Below are 17,261 nucleotides of genomic sequence, written 5' to 3'. Positions count from 1 at the left end.
ATGCGCGACTCCCAAGGGAAAAAGGCTAGGTAGCGAATGGTAAAACCAAGGTTGGGCCTTGCTGGAGGAGTTTTATTCAAAGCCAACTGTCAAGGGGTTCCCATTATAACCCAACCGTGTAAAGAACACAAAATCCGGGAACATAATACCGACATGACGGAAACTAGGGCAGCAAGAGTGGAACAAAACACCAGGCATAAGGCCGAGCCTTCCACCCTTTACCAAGTATATAGATGCATTAATTAAATAAGAGATATTGTGATATCCCAACAAATATCCATGTTCCAACACGGAACAAACTCCAATCTTCACCTGCAACTAACAATGCTATAAGAGGGGCTGAGCAAAGCGGTAACATAGCCAAACAACGGTTTGCTAGGGCAAGGTGGGTTAGAGGCTTAGCTTAACAATATGGGAGGCATGATAAGCAAGTGGTAGGTATTGCAGCATAGGCATAGCAAAAGAGCGAGCAACTAGTAAGCAAAGATAGAAGTGATTTCGAGGGTATGGTCATCTTGCCTGAGATCCCGCAAGGAAGAAGAACGAGTCCATGAAGAAGACAAACGGACATAGTCGAACGGATCCTCACAACTCCATAACGAAACCGAAGCTCACAAGATAGGCAACCCGGAAAGAAGCAAACAACATAGTAAACAACCATCACATAATCATGGCCTGATGCACAACCAAGTATGATGCATGTCTGGTTTAATGAGGCATGGCAAGACAAGGCAAAGTGCACAAACAAAACTACAAATTAAGTGGAGCTCAATATGCAACGAGTTGCATATTGACGGACACCACAATAATTATTTAGTTCGCTCTTGTTTATGTACTCAACAATATTCAATGTTGTTAAACATGGCAAGAGGGTGAAGCAAAGTAAGACTACCTATCTAGTCAAGTTTAAATGAGGCCGGAAACAACGAAGAACAATTCTGGTAAATCCCCATATACATATTTTAGGTTTGGTACCGTTCTGCCCTAAACCATATTTTATAGTTATTAAACATGCAAGATGATGCCACCATGTTAAACTAGGCATTTTCCACCCCATTTACATATAAAGATTATTAGGTTTGGAGCTACGGTTATTTAGTTATGAAATAAATCATTTTAACATGTCATAGGAGAAAATTTAACCAAACAACATTTTAAACATTTCAAACATGCATGAAAGTTGCATATTATGAAACTATACAAAATTCTAAGCAACTTTCATATATAAATTGTTTTAACCGATGCACAGTTATTAAGTTATTATATGCATGAAGTTTAGGGACCTTTCGGTAAAACAACAGTTTTCTGGATAAAGCTAAATTCGTAGATCTGAGGAAAAAAACATGAACGGGCCGAATCTGGCAGGCCCAACTGTGTACAGGAGGGGCACTGGATCTGGGTGCTCACGTTGGGCCTGCAGGGGCGCGTGGAGCTGGGCCTCGCGGGCGAAGGGAGCTGGGCTTGCGCGGCTGAAGGGAGCTGGGCCTGCGCGGCACTGGAGGGGAGCAGCTGGGCCGGGGCGTGGTCAACGCACAGCGATACAAGGCGGTTCGGGGCGCTCGTCCTCCTCTGCATCTGCTTCGATGCAGAGATGCCGGCGATGTAGGAGGCCGCAGCAGCGGGTCTGGCGGCGGCTTGAGGGACTCCGGTGAGGAGGGCCGATCTGACCGGCGGTGAGGTCCTACGGGCGTGGGGCGGCGTGCTCATCCGGGTTCGACAGCAGCAGAGCTCGCAGCAGAACCGGGCCATGGCGCGACGGACAGCAAGGGAGCGAGGTCCAGCGCGAGGAAGCACACGGAGGCGGGACGATGCTGGAGCGACAGCGACGAAACTTGGGGAGGCGGCGGAGATGAGTGGATCCGAACGCATGGCGGCGTTCTCCAGCAGGGTGGGACGACCGACGGAGCTGGAGGAGGCGGCGCATGTTCCCTGTTTCAAGAGAGAGCTTCAAACTGAGAGAGAGGAATGCTGGGAGGAGGAGAACGAAGAGAGAGAGAGGGTCAAGGCCGGTCCTGGCCAACGGGGAAGATGGGGCGCGGTCTAGGTGGCTGGGAGCATCGGCAGCGAAGGCGCTAGGAGGTGAGAGCAAACGGGAGGGGCTCAGGCAGGAGGTTGGATGGGGAAAATCGGTAGGATCGATGGATTGGATCGAGCAGGTGGGGAGGAGGTAGGTCGGGCACGGAAATGGAGGCGGTGGTTGGATTGGGTGGAGATGGATCCCGAGGCGGGAGAAGCTGGCAGCGGGGATTGGACAGGGAGGATCCCTAGAAAATAGGGTTTGGTCTGGTTATATATAGAGAGTGGGTCTATATGCAGACTAATGGAAGCCCTTCGATCTAAGTCAGACGGCTGAGAAAATATAGGTTAGGAAGTCCTAATAAGGAAACGGAGACGTTTTGTAGACGTTTGGGGATGATCCGGACACAACGGTGACGACTGCCCGGGTCGGGCCCGGGGAAGTTTCGGACGCACACGTGAGGGGTCGGTTGGAACTTGTGGGCTGTGCAGAAGGGCTCGAGCTGAGAGAAGAGAAGAGAGAGAGGCCCGGTGACTGTTTCCGGAGACCGAAAACGTCCGACGTGTGCCCAGCTATAATGCCGCTATTGTTTAACGGTTGGGCTTTCAAACAAACTCCGAATGCGATGAAACTTGACAAGCGGTCTATCTACACTATAATAAGACCACACGCCAACTTTAAACCCAATCCGAGAACATTTTCCGACCACTTATAAAATAATATTTCGGACGTGCCGCGGGCGCATGCAAGTGTGGCTGGGCTCAGAACGGACAACAGAAGGAACTGGGGAACCCGGACGGATGCAAGTTTGAAAACATGATGATGCAATGCATATGATGACATGAAAAGATGCAACACGCAAGCAAATGACATGGCAACGACGGTGAATAACTGGAAGACACCTGGCACATCGGTCTCGGGGCGTCACAGCTTTACTTTATATAAGAGTTTGTCCAGGCTTGTCCTTTGCTACAAAAAGGATTGGGCCATCTTGCTGCACCTTGTTTACTTTTACTATTTGTTACCCGTTACCAATTACCTTATCACAAAACTATCTGTTACCGATAATTTCAGTGCTTGCAGAAAATACCTTGCTGAAAACCGCTTATCATTTCCTTCTGCTCCTCGTTGGGTTCGTCACTCTTACTTATCGAAAAGGTTACGATAGATCCCCTACACTTGTGGGTCATCAGCGAGTAATTGCCAATTCACTCTTCCCACTACGCCCTTATCCTTAGCCACGTATGCTGCATGCATTGTGCGAGGTAGGTAACAAAGGCGTGTGGTGCGGGAGAGCATCAAGGCAGGGCCCCAGTCTTCTTGAATTGGTGGAGGAGGGCGGCAGTTACCTGTTGAGGGATCGGCTCTCTTCCCCAACCCGCCTATAAAAGGAGGGGTGGGGGAGGAGCGGAGGCATTCATCCTCGCATCCCTTCTCCTCCATCCTTTGCTTTCTGCTGGTTATGCTGATGGGAAGAGACTGGGGCCAGGCCCTAGGCTGTAGCTTGAGGTTGGCGATGTCGAATGCTCGTGCTGATGCTCGGGGAGTGAGTCTGGTCCAGGCCCAGAGGAGGCGTGGCAGACGAGCCGTCCGTGGTGTGGAAGATATCAAGCTTTCCCATTGTGGTGAAATGATTGTCTCCTCTGCCCTGGTCGGTCGTCTGTCGGGGAGCATGGCATCTTGCCGTGAGCCGTTGTCGCTCGTTGGCCTGGCAGTCAGGTTCTTGGAGCCTTCAGCACCCGTCTGTGATGCAGGGCTATGGGTTGTTAGTAATCCTTGCAATGCTCCTTTCAGCTTTGTTTGGTTACACCCTGTCTCAAGGGGATTGGAGGGGATGGGGGGGATTTGACTTGTATGCGACTCAATCCCTACCAAACCCCCTCAAATCCATGCCAACCGAAGGCAGCCTTCAGCGAGACCGGGGACGATGCTGAGGGGAGGAGCGCCTTCCTGCCCACCAAGGTGGGGAGCGGCGCGCCTCAAGCCCCCTGGCCATCCTTGGCCTTTTCTCCGAGGAAGGCATCGGGCTGGAGGTCTGGCGTTCCCCTGGAGCGGTGGTGATGGAGAGAAAATGAGGGAAGACGAAGAAAGTGGGTGGAAGGACATCAGGTCGGAGTACGATGGCGCTGACGCCTTCGCCTCCTACTGGCGACCTGCTGCCTCGTCTTTCCGCTCTTCCCTTCCAGCAGTCTCTTTGGGTGATAGCCGGGAAGGGATGTTCCCTTGGTGCCTTCGTCCCCCCTCCAACAGTCTTCCAGTTGAGCTTTGGTGGATGACTGCACCGGTGCTCAAGCCAGGGCTTCTTGCCGGTCCTGGAGGTGGTGACCAAGGCACCACCGAGCTGCTCCCCGCGCCCCTCCTTCGCAGCCTCACCACTCCCAATCTTGTCAGGCTGCGCCCGGCAGGCCGTGACGGGACCGGGATGGGCTCCTACTTGGGTGCTTCTTTAGTCCTCTCCTCTTCCCACTGCAATACCCGACGGAGGGGAAACAAAAAGAGGAGATTACAGGGCACTTATCTTTTTTAATCTTAAATCTGTAGGCATTTGCCAAATTTTAGTTGAAATAATGTAATCTCTTGAATCCATGTTTGTGTCCTGTAAGGTCTGTACTTGTTTGATCAGCATATTAATGAAAAAGATGAACCTTGTTGGGGACTCGTGCATGTATATGTCCATGCAGAGGTGAAATGCCTCTATATTTTTAAATAAACGAGTTTCCCCCGGCAGGCTATCCTGCCGGTACCCTCTATTTTGTTGCCGGGGAGTTAGGCCTATTGGGCAGAAACTGTGAAGAGGGGCCAGCCCCCCGCCAAACTTTTTTCATCAAAGGCCACTGCGACCATCCTGACAGAAGCAACGTTCAAGTCGAGGGATGGGAGCACCTAAGTTTCAAAAAGTGGTGAGGTTTTCTTATGCACAAGTCTTTATTTACAGAACACATAGGGACAAGAGATAGAACTTATATGTTGGCTTGCCGGAGATCGCAGTGTTGGCTCATCTTTCCATCTCCCCTTGGAGGCCAAGTTTTCGGCAGGAACCTGCCGTTTTATGCAGATGGAAATGATGTCATATGCGATCTTATCTACATGAACATGCGATGCTCATGAAATGCTTATGCATGCATGCAACTTGTCGGGGGCCCCCAGCGCTTCATTTATTTCTCTGTTGCTCAGGGTCTGCGCCTGGCTTTGTATAAGGGGTTACATGCAACGGAGGCAAGGCCTGTACAAAAGGGTGGCTACCGGGCAGGGGCCAACAGTCGCGCCTTATGGGTAGAACTTGCTGAGATGCTCAATATTCCATGAGTTTTGCAATTGAATGCCATCTCTGGTTTCCAGACGGACCGTGCCAGGTCTGGTGACTTGTACTACCCGGTAAGGGCCTTCCCACTTCGGCGTCAACTTGTTTGCACCCTTGGCGGACTAAATGCACATAAGGACAAGGTCGCCTTCCTCAAAACACTGGGCATGAACCCTGTGGCTGTGATAGCGACATAGGGCTTGTTGGTAGCGTGCAGCACGCGTAGCAGCCCGGAGACGGTTCTCCTCGAGAAGCACAGCGTCGTCATGCCGGTGCTGATCCTGCACTACTTCATCATAGGCAAGCACTCGAGGCAACCTGTAAATGAGTTCCGTGGGTATAACTGCTTCTTCCCCATAAACTAGGGAGAAGGGAGTCTGCCTGGTAGCTCGATTTGGTGTCGTTCTGAGGGACCAGAGAACTACCGGCAGCTCATCGATCCATCGCCTGCCACACTTCTGCAGCATATCAAATGTTCTTATCCTAAGTCCTCGCAACACTTCAGTGTACGCCCTCTCAGCTTGTCCATTGCTTCTGGGATGTGCAACAGAAGGAAATGAGATCTTGCTTCCGAGGGCATGAACGTATTGCATGGAGGTGCGACTCGTGAACTGGGTGCCGTTGTCGGTAATGATCCGGGCAGGGACCCCGAGGCGGCACACCAATCCTTTCAAGAACTTGATAGCTGACTGAGCAGTCACCTTTCTCACGGCATCTACTTCTGGCCACTTTGTAAACTTGTCGATGGCAACGAACAAGAATTCAAAGCCCCTGACAGTTCGGGGGAAAGGGCCGAGGATATCGAGCCCCAAACCGAAAATGGCCATGACAAAGGGATTGTTTGAAGAGCTTGTGTTAGCAGATGGATGTTCTTGGAATGGAACTGGCAGGATTCACACTTGGTGACTAGCTCGACCGCATCTTGGAGGACTGTGGGCCAATAGAATCCTAGTCGGAATGCTTTCCCAACTAATGCCCTTGATCCAATGTGGGAGTTGCACATGCCTTTGTGTATTTTTGCCTGCAGTTCCTTTCCTTCTTCCCGGCAAATGCACTTAAATTTCACACCATAGGGCCTTCTTCTGTATGGAGTGTCATTGACAAACTAATACATACTAGCCCTCCGGGCTAATCTTTCAGCTTCCTCTTACTCATCAGGAAGTTCTCCAGTTTGGAGGAAATGACTATGTGCCTCGCCCAAGTTGTAGCCTAGGGCTTGACAACAAGGACTAGCGGCACCTCCTCATCTGCGGGAGCGCGTTCCTCGACAGGGGGACCAGTGGCCTGGCAGGAGGGCGCAACCCGGCAATCGATTGGGAGTTGTTTCCGGCAGGGTTCCTACCAGGAGCCCCGGGAGGCTCTACCAGGAGAGGCTTACCGGAGTCCAACTTCCTCCTCTTTTGGGCCATTGTTGTCGGGGATACAGAGGGCTGAGTAATATGGAGAACAAAAGTTCCTGGTTCCATAGGAAGTTTTTGCGTAACAGACTTTGACAGATGATCAGCTACGTTGTTTTCCGCACGGTGTACTCTGTTTGCAATCCGTCAAAGCACTCCTCCAATCTTCTCACTTCCTCAACGTATGCCTCTATAAATGGACTTTGGTAATCTTTGTTGACTTGTCTCACCACAAGTTGTGAATCTCCTCGAATGATCAGTTTCTTGATTCCCAATTCCGTGGCAATCCTGAGCCCGGCAAGGAGCCCTTCATGCTCTACTGTATTGTTGGTTGCCTCCTCCCGGGGAAAATGCATCTGGACGACGTATTTCAGGTGCTCTCCAGTCGGAGCAATGAGAAGTACACCAGCCCCTGCACCTTGCAAGGAGAATGCACCATCGAAATACATGATCCATTCTTGGGGCGCTTCCTTGCCGGGGGTAACTATTTCCAGCACTTCTTCATCAGGGGTTGGCGTCCATTCTGCAATAAACTCTGCCAATGCCCTGCTCTGAATTGTTAACGTGCTATCAAATTTTAGGCCAAAGCCGGATAACTCCAAAGCCCACTCCACTATTCCGCCGGTAGCCTCAGGATTTCGGAGTATCCTTTGCAATGGAAAGCGGGTGACAACCGTGATCTCATGGGCTTGTAAGTAGTGGCGCATTTTCCTTGAGGCCATGATGAGGCCAAAAATTAACTTTTGCACACCAGAGTACCTCGATCTAGCCCCATGTAACACGGAGCTGATGAAGTATACTGGGCATTGCGCCACTTTCTTCCTTGCTGCATCCTTGGGGTTGCCCCTGCTGCCGTGCTCCTCTTTGTCCTGATCCTCATCCGGTCCTGCCGGGCTTTGCTCACTCTCTATTTCCTCTACTTCCCATTGTTCCACCAGGGCCGCACTAACCACTTGATTAGTTGCTGCTAAGTATAGCAGCAACGACTCTTGTGGTTTGGGAGCAACCAAAGTGGGCACAGAGGACAAGTAGGTCTTCATATTTTGTAATGCCGCATCTGCTTCCGGGGTCCACTTCATGGGCCCTGACTTCTTCAAAATTTTGAAGAACAGCAAGGCGCGCTCGGCAGACTTGGAGATGAATCTGCTAAGTGCGGCAACGCATGCTGTCAGACGCCACACATCTTCAACTGTCCTGGGTGCCTGGATCTGCTCAATAGCCTTGATCTTAATGGGGCTGGCCTCGTTCCCATGATGGGACACAAAGAACCCAAGTAGCTTGCCGGAGGGAACACGAAACACACACTTCTCCGGGTTTAGCTTCAAGTTGATCTTTTGCAGATTAGCAAATGTCTCCTCCAAATCCTGGATGAGGGTTGATTTGTCCTTGGTCTTGACCACAATATCATCCATATAAGCCTCAATGTTTCTGTGCAACTGTGGTTCAAAACCAATCTGGACTGCTCTTGCAAAAGTGGATACGACACTCTTTAACCCTAAAGGCATGCATACGAAGCAGTACGTACCACATGGGGTGATGAATGAGGTCTTCTCTTCGTCTTCCTTGGACATGAAGATCTGATGATATCCAGAGTATGCATCCAGAAAATAGAGCAAATCACAACCTGAAGTGGAGTCCATAGTCTGGTTGATGCGCGGCAAGGGAAATGGGTCCTTCGGGCAAGCCTTTTTGAGATGTGTGAAATCTATGCAAAGCCTACATTTTCCGTTAGCCTTGCGGACGACCACTGGGTTTGCTAACCATGTTCGATACAGTACTCCTCTGACCAGACCAGCTACCTTAAGCTTCTTACTCTCTTCGACAATGAACTGCTGCCTCTCCAAGGCCTACTTTCGAACCTTCTGCTTAACGGGTCTAGCATGTGGGCAGACAGCAAGGTGGTGCTCAATTACCTTCATGGGAACACCGGGGATAGCAGATGCTTGCCAGGCAAACACATCGATATTCGCCTGCAGGAAGGCAACAAGCATGCTTTCCTATTTGTCATCAAGGGTGGCGCTGATAGTAAAGGTACCATCAACGCCAGCCAGCCCTACCGGGACCTTTTTCGCATGTGGTGCAACAGCCTTGGATCTCTTGTTGTTGGAACTCTCTGGCAAGTCATCAACAGGCGTAGTGGACTCAAAACAGGTACGCTTCCCAGATTCCTTGCTGGTGTCCCTGTTGTCCCTTCTTCTTCCCTTTGTTTTCCGTGGCGGGGACTACTTCTGCCGCGGTCTCTGCCGCGACTGCGTCCTGATACATCTTATCCATGCAAATGATTGTGTCTTTCTCGTCTGATGGAATGGAAATAACTCCTACCGGCCCTGGCATATTCAAAGTGTTGTAGGCATAGTGGGATGCCATCATGAATTTTGCCAGAGCTGGGCGTCCAAGGACCCCATTGTACGGTAGGGGGAGGTCGACCACATCAAACACAACCTTCTCAGTTTGGTAGTTCAATTCTCCCAAATGTCACTGGAAACGTGATCTTTCCCTTAGGATGACTCCTGCCGGGATTGACTCCTTAAAATGTGCCTGTGACCTTTAGTTCTTCCTCTGCTATCTGAAGCTTGCTGATAACCTTTGGGGAAATCAGATTCAAACCAGCCCCGCCGTCAACCAACATCTTTGTGACTTTGAGGTTGCGAATTGTTGGTGATACCAACAATGGCAAGCACCCTACACTACAAAAAAATACACTTCCGTGATGATACGTGTTTGTCACAATAGGTCACGTTTTCTGTCATGCATGTACATCCATGATGATTTTATGACAGAATCAAGATAGTCATACCTGTGTTGTCATAGAAGTGTTCCATGACATTACCAAAATTATCATCACGGAAGTGTCCACTTCCATGATGATAAATCGCGCGTCATGGAAGTGCTTTTGTCAAGGGTAACCAACACGTGGCATCCACCATAACGGGTCGCTGTTAAGCTATCAGGTCTGGTTTTGGATCCGATAACCCGCTAACAGCCAGGACCAATGGCGATTTTCCACGTGTAAAATTCTCATTAGCCGACGGAAACACGTGTCAGCTCCGCATTGGCACAAATGTCACTCATCCAATGGGCGAGATGCGCATATGATATGTTGACACGTGGACCTGCCCAAAAGTGGCCCATAAAGATTAAATGGGCTGGCCCAACTAAAGGCCCACAAGATTTTGCAGACCATAATGGGCCGGCCCAGATAAAGGCCTACAAGATTTTGAAGACACTAGAGGGCCGACCCATGGAAAGCTTGTTAACAGCCTATTCGCATATAGCCCATTTACAGCCCGCTAACTCAGGGCTCGTTACGGCCTATTCGAATTATGCTGAGTAGCGTCATCTCGACCGTCCAATATGATTCCAGCCCGTTGTAACTTCCGGCCCATGTATGTCCCATGACGTCTTTCGGCCCATATGAGGCCTTTTGTAACTCTTGGCCCATTAACGGCCCATGGTGAAACTGGCCCGTAATGAATAGTGCATAGCTTTATACCCATTATTCCATTGGGCCGTTTCCAGCCCGTGTTATCTTTCGACCTTCTCAGGGCCCATTTATTCTTGGGCTCACTTCCAGCATTCGGTTACTTACGGCCCGTTACTGGCTTTTTCTGCTTGTGGGCCAAATTCAGCTCGTGGTTACAGTCGGCCCGTTTGTGGCCCGTTAATCCATTGGGCCATTTTCATAGCATCATCAAATATGGCTGATTAAAGACGACCCATTATGGTCGGCCCATGAACTTACTATTCCAACTCTAGCCTGTTTACGGCTCATAATGCGGTCCGTTATTGGCTCATGTTTGGCCAATCGATCATACGGCCCGTAGAAGGCCCATTGATGCTACGACCCATAGAAGGCCCATTGTTTCTACGGCCCGTAGAAGGCCCATTGTTTATATGGCCTGTAGGAGGCCCAGGGTCACTACAGTAAATATGTAGCCCATGGTTATTGTGGCCTAGTTTTAAAAAATAGGTTATTGCAGCCACTAGCAAACTGCGGAAAAAGAACTGCACTGACTACAAACAAACAAATAAACAAGACAACAAGGAAATAAATAAGCAAGCAACTTACGCTAGGCTATCACGGCTATTACACATATTACATCCACTGGGCATCAAAGCTCGCCACCAGTGCAAATTTAAAACAAAACAGAAGCTGGCCAACTCGCTCCCAGGGAGCTCCCTCGATCAGTTCCTTCGCTGCCCATTAATGAGGGTTGACCAGGTATTTTTCGCGTCTTTGCCGTTCGATCGCAGCTAGAATTCAGCCCTGTCGTTTTTACCGAGTGGTGGATCGTCGCGAGGGATGACGTGTGGGCCGGCGCTGCATCCACTTGGAGCAAAATGGCTGGGTGTTGCTTCCTTCGGTGCGCGGGCACGAGGCAGCCGCTCGTGCAGCGCCGCGTGCGTGCGAGAAACCCGCGCCGCTGCGCTCTGTATTTTTCTGTTACCCTCTCGTTGGCTGGTGCTACGGCTGCAAGTGGCACTCGCTGACGCACGGCCCCGCGCGTCAGCTTCCTGGTGTCTTTACCCTGTGTGCGCGTTGCATGTTTCGCCTGCTGACCTCATGATTCGGCCGGCCCAACACATGGAGAGTGGGCGAGCGGAGTGGGCGAGCGGTCTCGTCTCGCTCGTCTCGTCGAAAGGCAGCGCCATGCCGCGTCATTTCTGGGCTGTACTGCCGCTTTTTTATCCCCAGGTCATCGATCACCCTTTCTGCACCGTCATTGGTCGCTGCTGCTTGGGTCCCACGTTCGCTGGTCCCGCGCGTCACTGGGTTTGAGTGCCCGCGTGCGTTTCCTTTGACTCGTCGTCGATCTGTGCGCGACTGGGCGGGATGGGTGGTGGCTCTGCTCGGGTTGGTGGTTCGGCTGGATTCGCTCGGGCGTTCGTGTGCTCTGCCGCGTGCTGCTGACTGTGGGACAGGCGGTGGGACCGGGCCACTGGTCTGTTGCTCATTACGTATACTTGCGCGTGGCCTCCCTGGTTGCCTGTTATTGTTACCTCCGCGTGGGTGGGGCCAATGGACGTGCGTGCGGTGCAGCATGGGTCTGCGTGACGCCCCGCGTGACCGGTGTGTGCGTCGGCGGTGCGCATTCTAGCGGGTGCCCTCTGTGGGGTCGTTGCAGCCTAGGACAGTGGGCTATGGAACCCCTGGGCCCGGCAGGCAGGCCGCGTGTTGATGGATGTGTGGTGGGTTCCCATACGCCTCTGTGAAAATTTCCCCTGCCATTGCGGTGGCCGGGGGGGCTTTTCTCCCTGGTTTTCCCCTTTCTTCCTTCTATCCCTCATTTCCTCCATGCCGCTTCGTTCGGTCGCTTTCTTCCACGCTTCCAGGCCACCACGTCCTCTCCTGTTCGCCTGCCTTCATCCAGTTCGGCCGGCTTACGTTGCGGTTCTCGCCATGGCCGCGCGTTCCTCCATGGGTGGTGTTGGTTGAGGTTCATCTTCTTATCCTTTCCCTGTTCATTTCTGTCGTTCCTTCTCCTGCTTACTGACCTACTTTGCTTGTCTTTGCTCCATTGGTGCGCAGTTTGCTGCCGATTTTCCTGATGGCTCCTGCGTGGGAGTGTGCGCCATTACGTTCTTGCTGTTCAGGTTAGTGCTTGTCTCTTCTGCCTCTGTGTGGACATATGCCTTTGAGGTGTTTGTTGAAATGGTTGGGTGCTGCTCGATAGGATGGTTGCCTGCTACCGTGTGCTCTGCTTTGCCATTTTCGCATTCCGTGATTTGTGCATGTGCATACTTCATGCTGTTCGTCGGCGGCTAATATGAGTATGGTTTGTGTTTTAGGTTGTTTTCAGGTTGGTCGGCTGTTTGTCCATGTTCGCTTGTTGGCTGCTCTTCCGGTTATGCTTCGTCATTCTGGTAATGTGCTTCTCTTTTGCCTGTTTGTCTCTATTTTTGGATTGTCGAGAGTGCATTGCTTAGTGATAGCCCGAAAGACTAGGTCCGAGAAGATGTCGTGCTTAGTCCGTTTTGTTTGCCTGCTGCCTCTGCAGTGGCCCTGAAGGTTTATACTTCTTGTGTTTTTACTTTGCTTGAAAAAACACGGTGGTTGAAGTTGATTGATGGTCCTTCGCTTCCTGCATGTATACAGTTTGATTGCTCAGTGATTAAAAGCTGCTATAGATGTAGTGGATGGTGTTTTGTCATGCTAAGTGATGTTGTTTCCTTTGGTTAAAAGAAGAATTGTTCTGGTGCCGTTGTGTGGCTCTGCACTTGTTTAGTACCTTTGATAGAATATATATGTGCTCTGTGACTTGCTGTGTTCTAATGGTTCTGTCTGCATTTATTTTGTAGGTTGGAAAGGCTAATATGTTTTTGAATCTGTGACCTACTGCTGCTCCTCAAGGTTTGCTCTCCTTTTCCATTGCATGTCAGCCACCTTTGGGTTCCGATGTATTTACTTGTTTGTGCATGTTATCATGGTTGTTGATGTACTGATAATCTCGCTATTCCGGATCTGCTCCGGGGGTCATGTTATTTTTCAGTTGTTTTATAATTTCATTGCGTGTGAGCAGGATGTGTACTATTATTTCAACTATTATACCCATTTTGGAAGTCGTGGTGGCTAGGTGTTCTTTGCCGGCGCTTTTGTATCTGTGTGAGGTCACGGAGGATGGGTCCATTCTTGCTAGGGTAGAACTGGAGCTTCTAGGGGATAGTTCTGCTCCGGTTCCGTGATGAGAATTTTTTTGGAGCTCAGCCTGGTGTGGCTTTGTCCATGCTTATGAACATGCTGCCCTCCAGGCTATAAGTTTTTTGCAGTGTCTGTATGGGTTTGTGGTTCAAGACTATAATTATGACTGTATGATGGCCTATAGGAGCTCCCTTCGTTTTCCCATAACGGTTGCAGTCTCTGCCATTCGGCGTGTTGCTCACTTGGAGAGAGAGCTATTGCACTTGCGCCGTACGTCTGCGGAGACGGAGATAAATACAGATGTTGGCCTTGTTCTGTTCCAGTTTGACTGGGGTCTACTGTGCTCTCAGATGCTTTCCTCTCTTCAATCTCTTTAGCTATCTTTTTTAGGCTTCCTATTTGGGCCTGCGTGCCTGCTTTGTACTGAGTTGGTTCATTCCTCTGATGCAATAGAGTCCTTGGGCTTTCTATATGGCTCTTATAGTGTTTTCTTTGTGTGTTTTGCAAGACTGAAAAGAATAGTCTTCTTCTTCGGATTCAATGCTCTTCCCACGTGCCCAAATAATAAATATGTTACTTGTTTGTTGATTCTTCCTCGGCTAGGTATTTGGCCTTTGGACCGCCCCCTTCTCTTATAGAGAAAAAACTAGCACGGGCTTTAGAGGACCCTGTTCCTTTTGGGCTTCTGGTTCTTCATGGGCTTTTGGGAAGGTATTTCTTGGGCCACGAACTTTAGAGAATCTTGTTCGTTTGGGCTTATAGTTTCCCATGGGCTGTTGGGAAGGTGTTTCGTAAGCAGTATGACTTGTATCGCCCACAACTCACTTGTGTTCTACTCGTGCATATAACATCAATGCATAAAACCTGGCTCGGATGCCACTGTTGGGAAACGTAGTAATTTCAAAAAAAATCCTACGCACACACAGGATCATGGTGATGCATAGCAACGAGAGGGGAGAGTGTTGTCCACGTACCCTCGTAGACCGAAAGCGGAAGCGTTTGCACAACGCGGTTGATGTAGTCGTACGTCTTCACGATCCGACCGATCAAGTACCGAACGTACGGCACCTACGAGTTTAGCACACGTCCAGCTCGATGACGTCCCTCGAACTCCGATCCAGCTGAGCTTTGATGGAGAGTTCCGTCAGCACGACGGTATGGTGACGATGATGATGTTCTACCAACGCAGGGCTTCACCTAAGCACCACTACGATATTATCGAGGTGGATTATGGTGGAGGGGGGCACCGCACACGGTTGGGAGAGATCAACAGATCAACTTGTATGTCTATGGGGTGCCCCCTGGCCACGTATATAAAGGAGTGGAGGAGGGGAGGGGCCGGCCCTCTCTACGGCGTGCCCTAGGGGAGTCCTACTCCCATCGGGAGTAGGATTCCCCCTTTCCTAGTAGAACTAGGAGCCCTTCCAAGTAGTAGGAGTAGGAGAGAAGGAAAGGGAAAAGAGAAGAGAAGGAAGGAGGGGGCGCAACCCTTCCCCCTAGTCAAATTCGGACTAGGCCTTGGGGGGGCGCGCGACCTGCTTCTGTCTCTTTCCCCTAAAGCCCAATAAGGCCCATACACTCCCCGGCGAATTCCCGTAACTCTCCGGTACTCCAATAAATACCCGAATCACTCGAAACCTTTCCGATGTCCGAATATAGTCGTCCAATATATCGATCTTTACATCTCGACCATTTCGAGACTCCTCGTCATGTCCCCGATCTCATCCGGGACTCCGAACTACCTTCAGTACATCAAATCACATAAACTCATAATACAATCGTCACCGAAACTTTAAGCGTGCGGACCCTACGGGTTCGAGAACTATGTAGACATGACCGAGACACGTCTCCCACCAATAACCAATAGCTGAACCTGGATGCTCATATTGGCTCCCACATATTCTACGAAGAACTTTATCGGTCAAACCGCATAACAACATACGTTGTTCCCTTTGTCATCGGTATGTTACTTGCCCGAGATTCGATCATCGGTATCTCAATACCTAGTTCAATCTCATTACCGGCAAGTCCCTTTACTCATTCCGTAATACATCATCCTGCAACTAACTCATTAGTTACAGTGCTTGAAAGGCTTATAGTGATGTGCATTACCGAGTGGGCCCAGAGATACCTCTCCGACAATCGGAGTGACAAATCCTAATCTCGAAATACGCCAACTCAACAAGTACCTTAGGAGACACCTGCAGAGCACCTTTATAATCACCTAGTTACATTGTGACGTTTGGTAGCACACAAAGTGTTCCTCTGGTAAACGGGAGTTTCATAATCTCATAGTCATAGGAACATGTATAAGTCATGAAGAAAGTAATAGCAACAAACTAAACAATCATCGTGTTAAGCTAACGAATGGGTCAAGTCAATCACATCATTCTCTAATGATGTGATCCCGTTAATCAAATGACAACTCATGTATATGGTTAGGAAACATAACCATCATTGATTCAACGAGCCAGTCAAGTAGAGGCATACTAGTGACACTATGTTTGTCTATGTATTCACACATGTATTATGTTTCCGGTAATACAATTCTAGCATGAATAATAAACATTTATCATGAAATAAGGAAATAAATAATAACTTTATTATTGCCTCTAGGGCATATTTCCTTCAAAAATATCAACATCTAGCATGCTAAAGTTATATAATATGAAATTTAAGTCATGACACATGTACTGGTATTTATTTCATATTGTGAATGTTGGTATTTTGTTCTATAAAGTTGGTCAAACTTTACAAGGCTTGACTTTAGACAAATCTTATATGCGAACTAAAAAGATTCGGAGGGAGTACAACATGCTTAACAGCAACCAAATATAGTCATTCATAGAGCTATTATTAAATTTGGTATTGATGAAATTGAACTGCACAGTTCATACTAGCACATACAGAACATCACACTGTTAATAGCTGAAATAAACAAGGCATACTACGAGCAACCAAAGATGGCAACTGAAACTGGAGATATGCTAACTACAAACAACCGAACAACCATAAACCATAGAAATAAAGATGGCTAATGCAAACAAACTAATATAGCAATAAATATTGGACAAGTTCTCACTACAACAGGGGTTCCAGAAAACAACTCATGGGTTTCCTCACTTGACACAGATTGGGTCCCCCTTATGGTCACCATCGATGAGGTCTAACTTGCCAGCTGAGGATCCTAGGCTACGGCCGCATAACGTGTCCTTAATAAATGACAAAAGGGGCTCCATGGCGATGAAGGATGGCAAATTGTTCATAACGAGCCGCAGGAGATCAGCGGTAGGGCCATCAATGAGATCGACGGTTGTCAAACCCAAAGGGTTGGGGGTGGGCAACTTAACCTATGACATAACCCTCGTCAAGCCATCAGTGTCGACGACCTCGATGTCGTAGCCAGTGTCCGTGACATGCCAGAATACTCTAGCCCGTTGATTGAAAGGCTCAATCCAGGTCTAGTCATCATCGTCAGCTTCCTCGGCAGCCACCTCACCGACGTCGGGCGAAGAGGCCATGATAAAGCTCTTTTGGGCCATTCGCTCCTCGAGCTCCCCGAGAAGCGTAGCTGGGCTTAGGCTGCGACGCTCTGGAGTGGGGGAGGGGTGGGGATGGGGATCTCTGGGAAAGGGGGCATTTCGCAGGCGTCATCTAAGAAACTCAGGGCGGCGTGGGTATGTATATCGGTGGGTAAATTGCATGGGCAGACTGACAGAGGTTGACGATGGAGGCGGCACGGCGGCAGCGAGGACCTAGCTATGTTTGGAGCGGGGGAGGGGTGGTGTGTATGTGTGTGAGTGGGGGGTTTTGGGTGGGCGAAGGATTTGGGGTGTGTGTGTGGAGGGGGTCCAAGGTGGTGTTTGAGGAAATGTCGCGGGTACTGAAAATTTTACTAGACGGGAG

This window comes from Triticum dicoccoides, chromosome 3A, assembly GCF_002162155.2.
Source record: "Triticum dicoccoides isolate Atlit2015 ecotype Zavitan chromosome 3A, WEW_v2.0, whole genome shotgun sequence".
Taxonomy (NCBI): domain Eukaryota; kingdom Viridiplantae; phylum Streptophyta; class Magnoliopsida; order Poales; family Poaceae; genus Triticum; species Triticum dicoccoides.
Note: the sequence above shows the minus strand (reverse complement) of the source record.